Genomic DNA, 21,060 nt, shown 5'->3' with positions numbered 1-21,060 from the left:
TATAAATTCAAAATTAGATTACTGTAAAGTGATCTGCTATGCTGGTCTGCCAAAATCACAACTAAAACATCTTCAGACACTACAAAATACAGCAGTTAGAATTCTTAGTAATGCGTGTAAATATGATCATGTAACTCCGTTATTGGTTACCTGTTTATTTTCAGATACAGTTTAAAATATTAAGTTTGACTTACAAAACATTATACTTGGGTGTTCCGGACTATCTGACATCTTTAATTATTCCATATTGTCCATCACGGGTTCTCCAATCTTTTAGACAATAGACTAGTGATTCCTCATCCCTCAAAAACGAAATGAGACCAGACACTCAGCATTTTTTTGTAATTGCCCCTGCTTTATGGAACTCTTTACCGACTAGTTTGTCTGGAATCTTCATATTCTCGGTTTTGAGTACTTTGAAGACTTACCTCTTTGAATGTGCTTTCTCTTAATCCAGCAAATTAGTAGAGAACACATTTTTACAGTGATGGACCATGAAAGGTTTCATGTTTCTGTACAAAAGTAGTGTACTATCCTATTTTCAGTGGCGTTTCTTTTTTTTTTTAATGTATTTTATTGTAAACCACCTTGAACTGTGCTGCAACTAAGGCGGTATATCAAGTTTAATAAACGATAAGTGTCCTCTGTTATATTATTATACATAATCAAATTAACCTCCTGTCTATGGGGCAAATGCACTAATTTCTTTGATACCAAAGCCAGGGAAGGATCCACATTTGGTTGACTCGTATCAGCCAAGTTCCCTGCTCAATGTATACATCAAAATTTTATCTCTAGTACTAGCAGATAATTTGTTTATTAAAAACTTTATATACCGCATAACGGCCTAAAAGGATCCAAGTGGGTTACAATGTTTTGGTTTTTTTTTAATTTTCTTCATAAATATTATAACAAACTACATCGCCATAAAAACCATTCTAATGACAAAACAGTAAAACATTCAAATCTCAATGAACCATAATTTATACAGACAGCTAAAAATTCTCCATTACAAAATCAACCATTATATAAACACAGATCACAGTCCCTAACTCCATTCTAATTTGGGAAAAAGCCAATTGAAAAATATATGCTTTTAAACATCTTTTAAAAATTAAATAGGATTCTTCTTTTCTCAAATCTATGGGCAAGTTATTCCATAACCGCGGAACTAAATAAAAGAATGCACAATTTCTAGTTGACACAAGATGTGCCTTCAAGATGTAAGGAATGACTACCCTATTATTGTTCAGAGATCATAATAAACACCTTGGGACATAAAATAGCACCAAGTTAGAAAGATATGAAGGCTGTAGCTGAAATAATGCTCTATGTGCCAACATCAGGAGCTTAAATTTAATCCTAAATTCCATTGATAACCAAAGGAATTTTAAATACAAAGGTGTCTTGTGATCACGAATATATACCCAGCCTAATAATCTAATTGCAGTGTATCTTCAGGATTGAATTGGGGAGGAGCAGGTGGGTTTCATGAGAGGCCATCATTCAGTGGTGAATGTTCACAAGGTCTTATTGGCTTTAGCACATTGTCAGAGTTGGGATGAGTCAGATATGTTGGTAAGCTTAGAAGTGGAGAAAGCTTTCAACAAGGCAGAATGACCCTTTCTCTTTTGTACATTGCAAACTATGGGCTTGCAGGGCTGGTCCTCCAAAGTATCTGTGCTTTATGTGACTCTCCTTGAGCGACGCTGTTAGTTAATGGCTTCCACACCTCTTTCTTGATCACAAGAGGTTCCAGGCAGGGGTACCCAATGTTGCTTCTTCTCTTTTTACTTTATTTAGAATCCTTGATTTGTACCTTAATTAAAGATGACCGAATAATGGGAGTTACCTTAGTTTGGCACACTATTAAAGTACTAGCATTCACAGATGACTTTATACTGGTCCTCACAGACCCAAATCGCTCTTTAACACATATGCTTAATGCTTTGGATGAGTATAGGTTTTACGTAGGATAATCGAAATGGATATTTAGACTTTTTTTAGACTTAGGCCTCTGAATCCTGCTGTGTGCCCAGAGCTGAAAGGGGTGTTTTTGAAGGAGTGGTTTAAATACATACAAATAAGTGGCTTTAACTTTCTCAGACACTCTTCCAGGTATCTGAGGTGTTGCTTTCACCTTATATTAGATCGTAGACTGTATAAAATATTTGGGAGTTCAAATTCCATGAGACTTGCGGTGTCTTTCAAAATTAAATATATACCCACTGATGACCGTACTAAAATAAAATTACTTAGTTGGCAACATTATCTAATCTTTATGATGCCCCACTAGTTGTACTTGTATCAGACGTTGCCCCTGACACTGTTGGGAAAAACTGAATGCTAGTTGAATAGACTCAGGACCTTTTTGTGGGCGTGACTTCTACTATGGCAAGTTAGTTTGCCTAAAGAAAAAGGGGGGAGGGAAGGGGGTTGGGCTTGTTGGATATACATAATTTTGTGGTGGCATGCCATATGCTTCATATCAATGATTGGTTTTGGACCCTAAACCATTTTTCTTATTTATCCATATAGGTGGCACCCCTGTCACTTTAGCTATATGATACATGCCTCCTCTTTGTCTAAAGGAGGAAAGTGGATGCATTATATGTTCCTGTTGAGACCATTCTGTACCACTTGACGTGGCTATGTAAGAAATTTTACTTGTCACCTACTATTTCTCCTCTTCTGCCAATTCAAGGCAATGGGAATTTCATCCTAGGAATGACCTCATTTTCATTTTGAGGAGTGGTCACAGGGGAGTATATACTATGGGGCTCATAATCGAAACAGAAATACATCTAAAACCCCACTCAAGTCGGCACTTGGCGATCAAAAAGACAGTTCCTCCAAGTGCCAATAATCAAAACGGATTTTTTGACGTATCCAGAGACTTTTTATGCCTCTGAATCCTGCTGTGCGCCCAGAACTGAAAGGGGCATTTTTGAAGGAGTGGTATGGCGGGATGTGGGCTGACCTAGACTTAGTTGTACTATAGGGATAATCGAAAGATTTACAAGGCTGCCTCTATGGAACTTATACGTTGTGACTTAAGTGATCTAAAACCAGGTTTAAGTGCCCAGACGTTATCCAAAGTGACCAGATAACCAATGCAGGGCAGACTAGTGCTGCCCGATTTCTGATTCAAATCAATTCACCAATTCGAATTGATTTGTTAAAAAAAAAAAAATTGGCCTCGCCGATTCAGTTACCAACCCTCCCCCCTAGCTCCCTAAAGCAGGAACAGCCGTGCTGCCTCTTGCTGGCTATCCACTGCCGCTCCTGCTTTAGAGGGGAGGGTCATTTGGGAATAGGCCTTTGCAGCATCCTCCGGTTTCCCCCCCAGCCTCCCGCTCATACATTAAGATAATCGTCAGCCTGCATAGAGGATCATGGTGCTATAGCAATACTTGCAGGCTGCCGTCATCCTCAGCACCACGTTGGCTCTGTCGCAATGCTGCCCCTGATGACACTAACACGAAACTCGAGTCAAAGGGAGGCTTTTTGATCTTATACACACACGGGGGCTTTAAAGGGTGTTACTAGAAATTGATACAAACGCAGGAGACTATAGATCTACCACCTTCTCATTTCATCTTGAAGATAAGTGATTCATTGATTATACTTTTGTGTATTTAACACTCAAAGTTATTTACAAAGAGTTGAAGGCTGGATAAGGGACATTTAAAAAGTGCTATGATGGTCCCTAGATACAACCGGCGCTTGTACTTCTATTAGTACTTTTGAGCACTTATCAGTTGGTGACTGAGTATTTTAATAGCACTTGTTGCACTTTATATACACATTTTTAATTGCTTCTTTTTAAAGTATTATGTAATTATCAACTTGTGGAGTATCTTTCAGCACATATACTTTAACACAAGTACAGTGGTACCTCGGTTTACGAGTGCACCGGTTTGTGAGTGTTTTGCAAGACGAGCAAAACATTTGCAAAATCGGTGCCTCGGAAACCGAGCATGGCTCGATTTACAAGCACTCCCCCCGCAATCCTGCACCCCCCCTGCGATCCGGCACCCCCCCTGCCTCGAACCGGCACCCCCCCCCCCCGCCACGTTCCGACCCCCCGCCACGATTGGGCACCCCCCCCCCCGACACAATTGGGCACCTGCCCGCCGCTTCTTACCCTCATCTGGGCACTCTTGAAGATCGGCTTCCTCGTCTGCTGGGCCTTGAGCATGCTCAGATGCTCAAGGCCCAGCAGACGAGGAGGCCGATCTTCAAGAGTACCCAGATGAGGGTAAGAAGCGGCGGGAGGATGCCTAATTGTGTCGGGGGGGATGTCGGATCGTGTTGGGGGGGGTCGGATCGTGGCGGGGGGTGCCCAATCGTGGCAGGGGGGGTCGGATCGTGTCGGGGGGGGTGCCCAATCGTGGCGGGGGGGGGTCGGATCATGGCGGGGGGGTGCCGGTTCGAGGCAGGGGGGGTGCCGGATCACAGGGGGGGTGCCTGATCACAGGGAGGGGCCTTCGAGGGGAGCAATGCCGGTTCTCGGGGTGGGGGGAACGCATCAAAGCGAGTTTCCATTATTTCCTATGGGGGAAACTCGCTTTGATAAACGTGCATTTTGGATTACGAGCATGCTCCTGGAACGGATTATACTCGTAATCCAAGGTACTACTGTATTATATTAAATAACTCCTTAGTGTACCGAGTTCCTTCAACTACTGATAACTATTGTTATCTGAATTGTATTGCTTAAATGCTCAGTCAGGAATTCCATTGAAATATCATCACAAGTATATATTGGGATTTGCTACAGAGGTAGACTACACTAAGTTAACTACTAAGTGGAGTGCAGATTTCAGATTCGAGCAGGCTACAAAAATAGCCTAAAACACTTGTACTAGCTAAGTGTTCTCTGACCCTTTTTCTAAGATTAAAACTCTTCAGAGTTCACTCTAATAAAGCAATGAAAGTGACAGTAAATGTGGCACTACAGCATACTCTAGTGGAAGATGAGTTTCACGTGTGCAAACACAGGAGTCTGTAATGTTTGCTAAAATTATTGGGCCTGATATGCAGCCTACAGTGATCAGCATTTTACTGACTACTGCCAGCGTTGTCCCCAAAAATTCAATAGGAAAGGGAAAAGAAGGTACCAAACCTCAAACCAAACAAAAAGAGGCACTGGAGATGTCAAAACCAGCTAAGTGGTCGGAGATCCTTTATTAGCAGTTTATGTCAAGGTTAAAAACATGCAAAATGCTCCAAGTTACCCTTACTGGGGGTAATTTTATAAAAGCTTGCCTAATTTGTGAGAGATGCCCCTGGGAACTGGATCCCTTTCCACGCCATGTTGAGTCCTTAAGCAGTACACTAGAGATACACATGGGTGTTAGGCCCTTCCTACAGCAGAGGTTTCTAACCTTACCTGAGGGGACTCTCAACCCCTAACCATTTGGATTATCAGGATACCCAAAAATAATATGCATGCGAGAGATTTCCATGCATTGCCTCCATTACATGAGAACCTAGTTCATGTATATGTGGATATTCTAAAACCTGACTTGCTGGAGGTCCCCCAGAACAACTATGGAGACTTCTGTCCTACATCGTCTGTTGCTAGATTGTTGTCTCCTCTTACAGACCTCCCTTTGTCTGTACTGTATTTTTCTTCTATTTATCAAGCTGCTTGTTCAAGCCTAGCCAGCTGGTGGATGAACTACTCTCACCGATGCAGGGGCTGAGTTGGTCACATCAGATGCGGCACCCTGGCTATGCTGTGGCCTCAGCCTCTTCTATTTCTCTGGACTCCTTATGGAAGGAAGACATGGGCATTGACTTGCGAGACCCTGATGGGTTGAAAAGGGGACTCCTGCTGTGTGAGAGACAGAGCGGTCCAACCTCCATAACATCATATTACAACCTGGGTTTGATTTAGGAGCTTAGGGCTTGATATCTATCATAGTTTAAGTGGGCAGGAGACATTCTTGCCCCCTTCAACCATGCAGAGCTTGATGTCTACTAATATTCAATGACACTTGGGTAGTTTGAAGCTAAAATTTAGCAAATGTGTCCTGGCACAATTAGGAAAATGCTAGGCTCTATGAGAGGGATTGTGGCATACCCAGAAATTATGTGATCACCATGCAGGCATTGGTATGGTATACCTTAATTGGGAAGATAGAACTGCATAAAAAACAGTCCTGTCTGCCCAATTAGGTATGTAGTTACCAGCACTGAATTTTTGACCACTACTGGCTAAATATTGACTTAAGACTATCCCTTTTTATGGATATGGGGAGTGCACTTCTGAGACCTCTGCTACACAGGAATTATACACTTACTAGAAAGCACTGACCTTAAGAAAATCATTTCCTTCCCTTTTTTCCATCCATGAGAGAGTAGTGTGAAAACTGTAATACAAAAAAAAAAAAGAAAGAAAGTAAAACGTTATAATGGACTTTCAATAAATGTTTTCTAAAGACGCATTCAGGTTGAGTTTACAGGTATGTATAACTGTAGAAATATATTCAGATGTGTGAAGCAAAGGGCATTTCTACAAGCTTGAAAGCACACTGTATAATGCATTGTTCCATTCTTGAAAATAGGAAGGCCAAGAGGCGTAGCCCCCAGAACTGAAGGGATGGGAAAGAAGAAGGGTAATTGAAGGGGCAGGGCATGTATTGGTGAAGGCTCAATTTTGGTTGACTGAGACGGATTTGTGCCTGTCTGACAACTATTGTGCTAGGCTCTCAATGTGATGAAATGTCAAATGATGTGTAATGTTGGCATTTTAACTTGAACAGCAGGGCCCATCTGTATCAATTTATCTTTTTCATTTAAGGGCCAGACCATGTTATTTCTTATGAATTCTGTGCAAGGACAGGTACAATCCATATCCCTCCCCCCCCCCCCCCCCACACACACACACAGTACTAGATCAAAGTAATAAAGCAGCCATTGAAAATGTTAATCCTTTATTATATTCTAATTACTACAACAAAATACTAAAATGTGCCCAAATCCACGTGTGACCTAAAAAATACTAGGGAAGAAACACATGCAGAAAAAATATTGGACCCTATATTCAAAAGCATTTATGCACTTACTGATGATGGTGCTGAATGCTAAAACATTGGTAATTTTAAAATAAGAGCATTTTTGTGCATAGCTTTTATGTATATAAATCATTAAAAGGATAATTTTATAAAGTATTTGATGCATGTTTTATAAAGTCAAGTATGTGCCTATATGACTCGATAAAATGTGAAAGAATGTACATGCATATAGAGGCTAGCACTTACACAACTTCAGAGCTGCTGTATGTGATACTTTCTGCACATAGATATGCAAATTATGGGATGCTGTAAACTGTTTAGGTGCAAACGATGCCCATGCTGCACAAACTCTGCTTCTGTGCATGCCCATGAAAACATTTGCACTTCCTCACTAGTTGATAATTTCTAAAAAGTAATTTTCTAGCATTTGACTTGCTAAGGGGTTCTTTTACCAAGCTGTGGTAAGTACTACTGCATGCAGTAGCGTAGTTATGGTGAGAGGCGCCCTCCCCCACCCCCTCCTGCCCCTTCCCTCCCCAATACTTCTTTAACGTTCCCGGCGTGAACAGCAACCCCAACCTGCTGCTCGTGCCAGCGTCGCCTCTTCCTCTGATGTCACTTCCTGAAGTCACGGAGAATACCTAGAATGGGTACAGATTCTTGGAAAGTGAAAATACATCCTATGATGTCAGGAGGAGAAAGCATAAAGTAGCAGGTGCATGGAAAAAGAATAAATTCATGTTTGGTTACATTCAGGAATAGATGGTTGTCATTCAACCAGGCAGTCAGACTAGGTATGTCTAATGAAGAAGAACAAGTAAATAGAATCTGGATATTCTCTGCATAGCAGTATGGACTACAACCAAGGACAGGGCCAGTGTATGGGTGAGGGTTCAAACAGGGCAGCTGCCCTGCACAAGTGGGGCTCCTTTGGGCTATGTCTCTTCCTTCTCCCCACCTGATTCCAAAGCCTCCCTCAGCTGTAAAAATGTAAGGAGGTCAGCACAGTAGAAATGCTCTAGCTCTGCCTATGGCCTCCTCGGCACACTTCATTTGCCATGGTCCAGGCCACAGCAGAGGAACAGTGCCAAGGAGGCCATGGGCAGCATTAAAGAACTATTGGCAACCTTCTTGCATTTTTACAGGTCAGGGGGCTTTGGAACTGGGTGGGAATAAGGGAAGGACTTCCTAGTCCATGGGGGCCCCCTGTATCAGCTTATTTGAAGGGAGGGATGCTGGTTGGGAGGACATTTGATGGACCTAGGGGTGGTGGGGAGGGAAGAATGGAGAGTGCTGAATGTGGAAGCATTTATAGGTGGAGAAATCGGGGGAAGGTTGCAGGGAGGAGAGGAGAGGAATTGGGGGCCTGTCCTTGATTTCTGTCCTGGGCCCCAGCTTGTATCGACATTGGAAGGGGTGATAATAAAAGAGTAAGTGCTAAGATCAAGCCCTTAGGGACACTGCAGAAAGCAGTGTATGGGGTAGAGAAGGTGTCATCAATGTGAAATTGAACCATGTTTGACACACTGCAATCTCTGACTCAAACAAATCCCAAAAGCAGAACAGAAATTGAGAGAAACAAGAAAGGCTTAACATTGGTCAAATTCTGTTCTAATTTCATATTGTAGGTTTGAAACAAAGTCTTGTTTGTAGGGAGTAATTATATATAGGGTTACCAGATTTTACTCTTGTAAAATCTGGATCCATAGCAACACCCCCCAGGCCCTCCCAGTTCCACTCAGCCCAGCTCCATTATGCCCAAGTCACGCCCCAGCCTCATCCCTCAACCTGTTCTTCACATGGAATCAGAAAAACGTCTCAGTAAGCATGGCAAAAACATTTGGTGTGTTTTAAAGAGAAAGTACAATGATGGTCACAGAACAAGGAAACAATTTATTTAATGTGGAGAATTTTGGCTGTCATAAAGTAGCATTGATAATCTCTACCTTGGCAAAACCTCTTTAGCGATATAGAAAAATGGTTGTGTGACGATCATATACTTCTAATAGATGCTACAAATGGAAAACATTATTTGTTTACTTCTGAAAATCTTGAGCTCATATGGAGGGGTCTAAAAGTTAATTGAAAGGAGTGCAAATCTGAAGGTCCACTGTAGACCACTCTTCCCCAACAAATACACTGAAAATGAGAGAGGATCTGCGGTCACAATCCCTCTACCATGTACCTATTCATCTGCTGGGGAATATCTGGAAAAGCTTATATCAGCTTAGATTTTTGAAACACGTTTTTCCAAGCCTGCTTTGAGCCGAGTACTTTTTAACTTCGGTGTCCATTCTATTTAATGTCCAAATCTGTATGAAATACACTACTTCCTTTGCACTCAGAGGAAAAAAATATAGTCTGTTTTGCAGATTATCTCTTCTTAAACTATGTTTTTAAAAATAAATCTGACCCTGTGTTTTAGTAAGAAAAAAATGAGACTTTCTTCAACTTGAGATGGCTTGATGCTTTTGTACAAACTCCTCTAACCCATCTGCTTCCACTAGGTTAAATCAATAGAATGGGATTATGTTTTTCAATAATCTGAAATCAGTCTGAAAAGTAACATTTAAAGAATTATTCTCTAAAGCATTAGTCTCCATTACTGATGTTTTTACAGTGTTCAAACATATGTTCACATTTACAAAAAAGGAATGAATGATAAGAAATGCTCCAGCTATATAAACAAATGGAGTGGCAGATTACTGATGTCATCACTTTATTAATGATGCAGCAGAAACATCTGGTAAACATAGTAAATCTGATTAGAGGTCAGAGGCTTAAAGGGACTCCTTGTCACTAGTGATAGAAGGGTTGGCGCTATAAAAGTTGAACACCATATACAGTCAAACCTTGGTTTGTGAGCATAATTCGTTCTAGAAGCATTCTTGTAATGCAAAGCACTCGTATATCAAAGTGAATTTCCCCATAGGAAATAATGGAAACTCAGACAATTCGTTCCACAACCCAAAAACTTTAATACAAAGTACTATGCGTACTTGTATTACAAGGCCCTGCTCATTTAGTCACTACACTCCTGCAGCGTCAGAGACAGACGAACCATCGGCTCAGTTGTGATGATGTGACGCGTGTATACTGTATGTACTCGTATTGCAAGACTTTGCTCGTGTAGAACAATCACTACACTCTTGCAGCATCAGAGAGAAGAACCATCAGCTCAGCTGTGATGTGATGCGTGTATACTGTATGTACTTGTATTGCAAGACCTTGCTTGTATATCAAGTTAAAATTTAATAAAATGCTTTGCTTGTCTTGCAAAACACATGCAAACCAAGTTACTTGCAACCAAGGTTTTACTGTATTTCACTTCAGTTTTAAGAGCAGAACTCTTAGAGACATAATGAAAAGAGGAAAAAAACATATATGGGAAAATGTAGAAACCTGCAATTTGCCACCACATAGAGTAGAACTAATTAAACACTTCTTAAGAAAATGGTTATAGGGATTCCTAGGTAACAGTGGTAACAGAGTAACATAGTAAATGACGGCAGCTAAAGACCTGAACGGTCCATCCAGTCTGCCCATAAGCCATACCCATTAAAAAAATACATGACTAGATTAACTTGTGTAGTAAGGGGGAGGGAATAGTCCTCCCGGGTGCCATATTGGTGGAGGCGCCAGCAGTGGCATACCAAGGGGGACGGACGGACCGCCCCAGATGCCAGCTATGAGGAGGGTGTTCCCGGCCTTGGAGTCACGGCCCAGCCACAAGGCTCTGGGTAGCCCCCGTTGACCAGCATATTCCCAGCCTTCTCTTCCGGTCCGATGTCCCTTTTATAAAGGGCTCCAGGGGAGATCCGGGAAATTACAGACTGGTAAGCCGCAGGGGTCTGTACTGGGACTGGTGCTATTTAACTTATTTATAAATGATCTAGAAATTGGAATGGCAAGTGAGGTGATTAAATTTTCAGATGACACTAAACTGTTCAAAGTTGTTAAAATGCATGCGGATTGTGAAAAATTGCAGGCGGACCTTAGGAAATTGGAAGACTGGGCGACCAAATGGCAGATTAAATTTAATGTGGACAAATGCAAAGTGATGCACATTGGGAAGAATAACCTTTATCACAGTTACTGGAAGCTAGGATCCACCTTGGGGGTTAGCGCTAGTGGTACAGGGGAAGGGGGTGCGCGTGTGGTGAGGGAGGAGTGGGAAGAAGTGGGATGGAGAGGAGGAGGAGGAGGGGTGCCGGTGCCCCGTGGCGTACCTAGGGTATGTGACACCCGGGGCCCGTCATTTTATGACACCCCCCCATGTAAAAAATATTTTTAATAAAAACCCTGGCCGGTCCAATGCTTTACCTTCCGTCAAGCTGAAAAAACTGCCAGCCTCGGCAGTGATTCTGCTACGTCGCCCACGGCTCCCCTTCCTGCTTTCCATCTGCCTCTGCTGCGATCCACCCGGGCGGATACAGGAAGTTGCGTCATTGGCAGACGCGGAAAGCAAGAAGGGGAGCCAAGGAGAATGTAGCTGAATCACTGCCGAGGCCGGTAGTTTTTTCAGCTTGACGGAAGGCAAAGCATCGGACCGGCAAGGGCTTTTACTAAAAATATTTTTTTACATGGGGGTGTGTGTCAAAAAATGATGGGCCCCGGGTGTCACATACCCTAGGTACACCACGTGGCACCGGAACCCCTCCTCCTCCTCTCCACCCCACCTCTTCCCACTCCTCCCTCACCACACGCACACACCCCTTCCCCCATACCTCTAGTGCAGTGGTTCCCAAACCTATCCTGGGGATCCCCCAGCCAGTGAGGTTTTCAAGATATCCCTAATGAATATGCATGAGAGAGATTTGCATATAATGGAAGTAACAGGTATGCAAATCTCTCTCATGCATATTCATTAGGGATATCTTGAAAACCTGACTGGCTGGGGGTCCCCCAGGACAGGTTTGGGAACCACTGCTCTAGTGGTTCACTACCGTCACCACCAACTTCAACGTGCTCCTCGTGACCGCATCATTTCTCCCGCTGACATCACTTCTGGGTGCCTTGCATAGGAAGTGACATCAGGCACATGAGACAACGGGGTCACGAGGAACACGTTGAAGTTCTTGTTGCTTGCGGCAGTGAACCACTAGAGGTATGGGGGAAGGTAAGGGGGCGCGCAGCAGGAGGGATCAGGAAAGGAGCAAGAGGTGCAGAGATGAGGGCAGGGGAGGGTTGCCACCACCCCGGGCGCCTCTCACCCTCGCTACGTCACTGCTAGGTAACCAGGCAAAAGAAACCACAGAGTTAAGATCTCTGTTTGCATGTTGAGCCTGGCATCCCATGGATGCTATAAAATTAGCCAGCTAAGCTGATATTCAGCAATGGCCAGCTAAGTTTATACTGGCCAAAGATAGATCAGCTATTTAGGAAGCCTAATTTAGCTGCTACACTTAGCCGGCCACTCTGAACTGCTTGTGGTATTGCGGTATACAAAATAAAGTTATTATTATTATTTAAATTTTGCAAATAGTTGGCTAAGTTATGCAACATCACTGACTATCTGCTAGTAGCTAAGTGATAATACTCAGCAGTCATCTCACGCCGAATAGTAGTGCTTAGCTGACTGGTCAGGAACTAATATGTGCAATTATACATGTGTAGTTAGCTTAGCAGGGTTTAAAAAAGGTTTAGATAACTTCCTGAAAGAGAAGTCCATAAACCACTATTAATGTGGATGTGGGGAAATCAACTGCTTATCCAGTAGCGTAGGAAAGGGGGGAGGATGAGGAGATGGTCCGCCATGGGCGCCATGTTGGTGGTGGCACCGGCACCCCTCCTCCTCTTTGCCCCCCTGCCTCTTCTCATTCCTCTCTGTGCTAAAATCTGCTATCATAGTTTAGTAGAAGAGGTAAGGAGATAGGGAGTCCAGAATTGAATGCAATACTCCAGATGTGGTCGCACCATGGAGCGATACAGGGGCATTATAATAATAATAATAATAATAATAACTTTATTTTTTCTATACCTCCATAATCTTGCGACTTCTAGGCGGTTCACAGTGAAGAGGGCTGTACAATCAGCGAATTACAAGGTGAAAATTAGGTAAGAAGTCACTGATCAGTCAGTGATTACAGGGTACAAATGGTTACAGAAATAATCTTAAAAAGTTACATCAAAACGGCTGGAAAGTCAGCGATTTACAGAATACAGAAAGTGAGGAAGACATCGAGTTGTCTGTGAAAAAACAGAAAAACGTTAGAGATGGTGCATAGTATCAGCATGGTCAGTAAGGTCTTAAAAAAGGGGGAGTTGACTGGCTAGGAAATAAATCTATTGAACAGAGCGGTCTTGATTTCTTTCCGAAAGGCGCCGTAGGTCAACCTGGTTTGATCAATGAAGTTGCCTAACCAGGTCTGCTGTCTGCCGGCTTGAAACTTAAAAGATCTATCCAGGAAGGTTCTGAATTTGCAACCTATGATCTTCGGGTGGGCAAAGAGGTTGCAATTTCTGGTTGGCCTTGTGGGGGTGTAAAGCTCGAAATGAGGTAATAGATAGTTTGGGGCCATTCCCCACACCAGTTTGTAGCAAAAGCAGGAGAACTTGAATAAAATTTGTGCTTCAATTGGCAACCAGTGTAGAAGTCTGTATTAGGGACTGATGTGATCACTTTTCTTTAGTCCGAATATTAATCGGACAGCCGTGTTTTGCACTATTCTTAGTTTTCTCACGGTTTCTTTTGGTATACCCACATAAATGATGTTGTAGTAGTCTAGGGTGGATAGGATCAGTGGCTGTACTAGTAGTCTGAATGAAAGAGGATCGAAATATTTTTTGATGGTTTTTAGTTTCCAAAGTATGGAGAAGCACTTTTTGGTCACTGAGGTAGTGTGTTCGATCAAGGTCAAGTGGGTGTCTACGGTGACTCCTAGTATTTTTAAAGTGTTAGATATTGAGTGGTCGTGACCATTTAGGTGTATTTTTGTTGCAGTGATTTTGTCTTTTGGGCTTGCCAAGAAGATTTTAGTCTTTTCTGAGTTTAGTTTCAGTTTAACCTTAGTGGTCCATTTTTCGATTTCGGTCATAATATGAGTGATTGGTCACAGGGATTAGAATAGAGATGTCATCAGCGTATATATAGTAAGTTAGGTTTAACTTTTGTAATAAGTGGCCTAAGGATGAGATATAGATATTAAACAAGATGGGAGATAGGGGGGAGCCCTGAGGGACTCCCGATGAGCTTTTCTAAGAATTGGAGTATTTCCCGTCATAGACCACTTGATATGAACGTTTTGTTAAGAAACCCTGGAACCAGGTCCAAACTCTTCCTGAGAGGCCCATTGCGTCTAGACAATTCAGCATTATTTTGTGATCTACTCGGTCAAATGCGCTGCTAAAATCCAACTGTAGGATCAGAGCGCTGGTACCTTTACTAAAGAGATCATATAGGTGGTTGAGGATAGAACCTAGGACTGTCTCTGTGCTGTATCCTTTTCTAAAACTTGATTGATGCTCGTTGAGGAGGTTGAATTTATCTAGGTGATTTACAAGTTCCAAGATGTGTGGAGAGTTGAGTCGGTTCAGCGAATGGCCACCAGGATGGTCTCAGGTCTCAAGGATCTCCCGTATGAGGAACGACTGGGTAAGTTGCAGCTGTACTCACTCGAGGAACGCAGAGAGAGGGGAGACATGATCGAGACGTTCAAATATGTCATGATCCGTATCGTGGTAGAAGAGGATCTCTTTTTCCTTAAAGGACCCATGGCAACAAGAGGGCATCCGTTGAAAATCAGGGGTGGGAAATTTCATGGCGACACCAGAAAATATTTCTTCACCGAAAGGGTTGTTGACTACTGGAATAATCTTCCACAACAGGTAATTGAGGCCAGCAGCGTGCCAGATTTTAAGAAAAGATGGGATTGGCATGTGGGATCTCTTCATGGAGGTAGTTAGGGGGTGGGCCATTAGTGTGGGCAGACTAGACGGGCTGTGGCCCTTTTCTGCCGTCATTTTCTATGTTTCTATGTTTCTAGTTTGGTGAATAGGGGGTACTTGCTATGGGTCTATAGTTGGATGTCAATGCAATTGAGTTTTTCTGATTTTTGGGAATGGGTGTGATCAGTATGTGGCCCATATTTTCATGGTAAGACCCACTTGTGAGAGTGGATGTTGTCCAGTTAAATAGATCCCTTTTGAATTCGGGTATTACAACTTGCATGATCTTAGATGGGCATTCATCTAGAAGACAATTCGATTTGTCTTGTTAACCATCCCTTTTTTAAATAATTCCTAGCATACTATTTGCTTTTTAGGCCACCGCCACACATTGGGCAGAAGATTTCATCGTATTGTCTACAATGATACCAAAATCCTTTTCATGGGCGCTAACCCCCAAGGTGGACCCTAGCTTCCGGTAACCTTGATAAAGGTTATTCTTCCCAATGTGCATCACTTTGCATTTGTCCACATTAAATTTCATCTGCCATTTGGTCGCCCAATCTTCCAATTTCCTAAGGTCCGCCTGCAATTTTTCACAATCCGCATGCATTTTAACAACTTTGAACAGTTTAGTGTCATCTGCACATTTTATCACCTCACTCGTCATTCCAATTTCTAGATCATTTATAAATAAGTTAAATAGCACCAGTCCCAGTACAGACCCCTGCAGCTTACCAGATCTCCCCTGGAGCCCTTTTTCAAAATCAGCATAACATTGGCCACCCTCCAATTTTTAGATACTACAGACAATTTTAGCGACAGGTTACAGATCACTAACAGCAGGCCAGCAATTTCATGTTTTAGTTCTTTTATTACCCTGGGATGTATACCATCCGGTCCTGGTGATATATCACTTTTAACTTGTCGATTTGGCTTAGTGCATCTTCCAGATTCACCGAGATTTCTTTCAGTTCCTCCGCATCATCACCCTTAAAAACCATTTCTGGTAGATCTCTTACATCTTCTTCCATAAAGACTGAAGCAAAGAATTAATTCAGTCTTTCCGCTATGGCCTTATCCTCCCTGAGCACCCCTTTTGCTCCTTGATCATCCAATGGTCCCACAGATTCCCTCACAGGTTTTCTGCTTCTGATGTACCTAAAAAAAGTTGCTATAAATTTTTGCCTCTTTTGCAAGTTATTCTTCATATTCTTTCCTAGCTGTCTTTATCAATGCTTTGCATCTAACTTGCCAGTGCTTGTGTTTCATCCTATTTTCTTCATTCGGATCCTTTTTCCATTGTTTAAAGGATTTTTTTGGCTCTAATAGCCTCTTTCACTTCACCTTTTAACCACGCTGGCTCTTGTTTCCACCTTTGCTGATACGTGGAATACATCTGGTCTGGGCTTCCTCAATGGTATTTTTAAATAACATCCAAGCCTGGTTTACAGTCCTAACCTTTGCAACTGATCCTGTTAGCTTCTTTTTAATCATATCTCTATGGGTGGAGAGATAGTATCATAAAGTTGATATTAGTAAATAAATAATGCTAATTAGCTGTGAGGGAGGGAAAGACTTTTTTTTAGAGCTAAAAGCAATGGTATTATGTGCCAGATTCCATCAGATAACTGTTTATATGAATTTGGCAAGGTGGCAATTGCCAGCTGCCTTGTGCTTTATAAAAAGCGGGATATAAGTCAATAAACCATAAACGGAACCTGTGCAGAGTGCCAGATACAACTCTGGCTAAATTATTAGACAGACAGGATGAACTGTGCAGGTCTTTATCTGCCGGCATTTACAATATGTTGTTTGAAAGATTAAATAGCCATACCCCAATCATGATTTTATGAATCACTATCATATTCCTTCTCAATTATCTTTTCTGTAAACCTTAACCTGTTTAGCTATTCTTCATAAGGTAAGTGTTTCATCTCTTAATCATTTTTGCCACCCTTCTCTGAACCTGTCCAGGATCTTCATATTTCATCGCAAAGCAAACTAACAGTAGATAAATGACAGGATTGCTAAGTTTCATATCAATTTCCCATCAAAGCTACCTCTCTCTGCATGTATTCCATCCCAGCTCTGCTGAGATGAGAGCGGAATATAAAACTAATTAAGGAAACACATTTCAGCAATGATAAGCATTCCGTAGCTAGTTTTAATTAAAGTGCGCAACAGCCTCTCTCGCTATGGTGTGCATTCCAAGTTAGAGCAATTAATTCGTTCATTTACCTAAAATGATCAAGATTTAATTACCCTCACTCTGCGCAATTACTCCATAATTAAAGCAATTTGGTACATTAAACTTACAGTGGTATGGAACAGTCACTTGGAGGAGTAAAAAAAAATAAAAATGAGAGATAATTATTTAAAGAACAGCTCAAAGAATATGTTTTATTCTAACAAGTTTGCTGATAGATACTCTCTATGAAGTACCTTTTAGTATGAGATGAACAATTATTTAATGCAAGACCTCAAAAGCAGAGTTTAATAACATTGCAAGGTTGAACATATGAAAAGTTTCATTTATTTTGCTTGATAATACTCTTGTGCTTCCCATAAATATTGTTTAACATTAAAAAGGTCAGTACTTAAAAGCTCTTATGCAGTCAGTATTGGTGCTACCTCTATGTCTGTCCATCCAAGTTAGATTGTAAGCTCTTCGAGTAGAGACTGCCTAATTCATGTCAAATTGTACAGCGCTGCTTATGCCCTTCAGCAATATAGAAGTGTTAAATAGTAATAGTAAATGATGCCCAAAATTTGGACAAAAATAAATTGGTGCTAAACAGTATTCTATAATGGACATTCTGGGATTAGCATCCTTTATACAATAGTACTTTGCGCAGAGATCTGCACCTAATTATGAACATGAGGAGTTACACCATCTGAAATTAGGTGTATATCTTGGTGTGTAAGATGCAGGCAGATCCAGAAATGGCTTTGAGATCATGATTTATTCCTCATTGTGGATAAATGTGCAGCATTATGGTTTATTTAGATCACTGTTCTTCAACTGGTGGTCCGCGGACCGGTGACAGTCCGCAGAAATTTCCTGCCGATCCATGCAGGGCCGGCAAGATCGACGAGCTGAAGTCCGTGCAGGGTCGGGGAGATCATGGAGAGCCTCCAACAGTGGCTTTCTCCCCTCCCAGCAGCTGTCAGTACTTACCAGCGCAGCGATTCAGAAAGGCAGCCTTGGGGCTTTTGCTGAGTCGCGGCCGCCTGATGATGCAACTTCCTCTTTCCTCAGAGGCGGCGCAACCCATCAAAGGACCCAAGGCTGCCTTCCTGAATCGCTGCGCTGGTAAATACTGACAGCTGCTTGGAGGGGAGAAAGGCACTGTTGGAGGCTGGGAAGCTGCTGGGTAAGGGAAAAAAAAGGGACAGCTACTACTGGACCAGGAGGGAAGGAGAAGGAGAGATGCTGCTGGGAGGGGAGGAGGGAAAGGAGTCTGGGAAGCTGCTGAATAAGGGAAAAAAGGGGACAGCTGCTACTGGACCTGGAGGGAAGGAGAAGGAGTGATGCTGCTGGGAGGGGAGGAGGGAAAGGGAAGAGAGTTACTGCTGGACAGGGAGAGGAGGGAAGGGAGAAGGAAAATGGAAAAAGGAAGGAAACAACTGACAAGGAGATTAAAGGAGGGGAAGTGGAGAGACAGGAATGAAAAAGTAGAGAGATGGGAAGGGGGTCAGCAGAGAAATAGAGAGGGACAAAGATGCTAGATCTGGTGTAGGAGAGATAAAAATGAAGAGAGCAGTGAAGCTGGAATAAATCATGTAAAAAGGAGAGAGGGGGCACAGGCTGGATAAAAAGGGGAGAGGGGCATAGAAAGAAGACAGATACCATATGGAAGGGGGAGAGGACAGACAATGGATGGTAGGGGCAGATGCTGGATTGAAGAGACAGAGAGGGCAGACGCTGGAAGGAATAGAGTGAAAAGAAGATGAAAACAGAAACCAGAGACAAAAAAAGGTAGAAATAAATAATTTTATTTCTATTTTGTGATTAGAATATATCAGATTTGAAATATATATCCTGCTAGAGCTGGTGTTAGACATAACTGGGGACTGCAAAGTCCAGGCAGTGGCTTAGGGCTCTCTCTGACCAGGGGGGCAGTTGCCCTAGTTGCACTCCCCTAACCCTATTCCTGCTATGTGTGACTGAGGTATTCTGTTAGCATGATATTTCTGTGTAGCATTCTGTAATAATTTGGCTTATTCGGTTTTCTTGATAATAGACAGGGGTTTTGTTGATCCTTGCTCTATATTATTTGTATTTATAAAATTACAATAGAATATTGTTTCTTTTTATACTTTAATAAAATACATTCAATATAAAATCATAACTGAGGCTTGTGCGGATGGGATCAGATGGTTTGCAAGGACTGAGCTTGCGGAGACGGTGCGGAAATGAGGTTTTTAAATTTCAGTCCTAGTAGTTTGCCGATCCACAAAATAATTTTTTTTTTTCCGTCGGTCCATAGGTTTAAAAAGTTTGAAGAACACTGATCTAGATGACAACATCCTTTGCTTTCTCAACTAATATTGGGAGGTAGGCCTATCCCCATTAAATCAAAAATTAAAACTTTGGGAGTTCATTGTGATTCAGCATTAACGTTTGATAAGCAAATTCACGTAGTTGTTAGATCTTCCTATTTTAAGTTGAGGCTGATTTGTCAATTGCAATCTCTTTTAACAAAGGAAAATGTGATAAATGTAGTCTATGTGTTTGTAATTAGTAGATTAGATTACTGTAATGTGTTATATGTTGGCATTCCTAAGGTAGAGCTAAAGAGGCTCCAGTTAGTTCACAACACAGTGGCGTGGTTGGTCTCATTTAATAGCAAATATGATCGCATTACACCTATACTTAGAAACTTCATTGGTTACCTATTCATGCAAGAATTATATTTGAACTGTTATGTCTATCTTTTAAAGCATTTTGCCTTCAGGAACCAGTCTATCTCAATGAGAAATTGATTGAATTAAATCGTGGCAGAGTACTTCGCTCATCACAGCGAAGTTTACAGAATCTTCTGTCCTTACAGAGAGTGCGATTGACTACCACAAAGAATAGAATATTTTCTTATGCTGGGCCATCGTTGTGAAATATCTTGCCTGTAGCAGTTTCAGATTCACCAAGTTATTCTGCATTTCGAAAAGTTTTGAAAACATGGTGGTTTTCTATTACCTTCCCATAGTATCAGCTGATGCAGAGTATTTTTCCTGGAGGTACATCATGCTCACAGCAGTTTCCTGAGTTATTTGTTATCTGCATCTTGAAACTTATTATATAAGATTTTTAAGCAGGGGGGGTTGCATTGGGGGAGGGGCAGTGTTTTGTTTTTTGAGAATTTTTGTATTTTGAGTATTGACCCAAATATTTCCTCTTTGGGGATGGGGTGTGTCAGTATTTTTTTTAAATATTTCTGAAGCTGTACTCACATTCAGGTTACTTCATTTCAATATTGTATATTTCTTTTTAGCTGTATTTCTTTTTCATTTATCATTTTTCTCTCCTGATCCTTGATTTCTTTCCTTAACCTGCAAACGTTCTTTGTCTTTTCCTCCTCTGGTGGAAACATCTTTACAGTCCAGGTAAGCACCTTGCAGAGTACCAGTAAATTTCAGACAGTAAAGTTTGATATAATGGCCGAGATGAGAGGAATTGTACACAGCTCAAAGTCCTGGCTTTCAAAAGTACTGAGCTTAGTACAAGGGGGGAAACATCTTAAAGTCAAGAGATGCTGGAAAATGACGTGAAGATCTGAAAATACAAGCTCAGTAATAACTTTTCTTCCTTCACCATACCATACATTATCTGCTTTCCAAGTGGCTAAAAAAAAACCCCGTACATTGTGGAAATCTTGCATACTGTAGTGTTTGCACACTGAGAGAGGGCAATTTTCAGACATCTGACAAAACATAGGTAAAACATTATTTGTGTAAATTACTTTGAAAACTGACCTCTGTGGAGATACTGACAGGTTCAGTTTTGCTACGCTCGCCTTGGAGGCCTCAGATAAACCGCACCTTCATTTTTAGATGCTCAGTAACATAAACTGCATCTGTCAAAATGACCTTTTGGTTACAAAGTCCTAACTGGTGCTAATCTTATTATTTCTTGATTTTCTTAATC

This window comes from Geotrypetes seraphini, chromosome 7 (genome assembly GCF_902459505.1).
Source record: "Geotrypetes seraphini chromosome 7, aGeoSer1.1, whole genome shotgun sequence".
NCBI lineage: Eukaryota > Metazoa > Chordata > Amphibia > Gymnophiona > Dermophiidae > Geotrypetes > Geotrypetes seraphini.
This window is presented reverse-complemented; position numbering follows the sequence as displayed.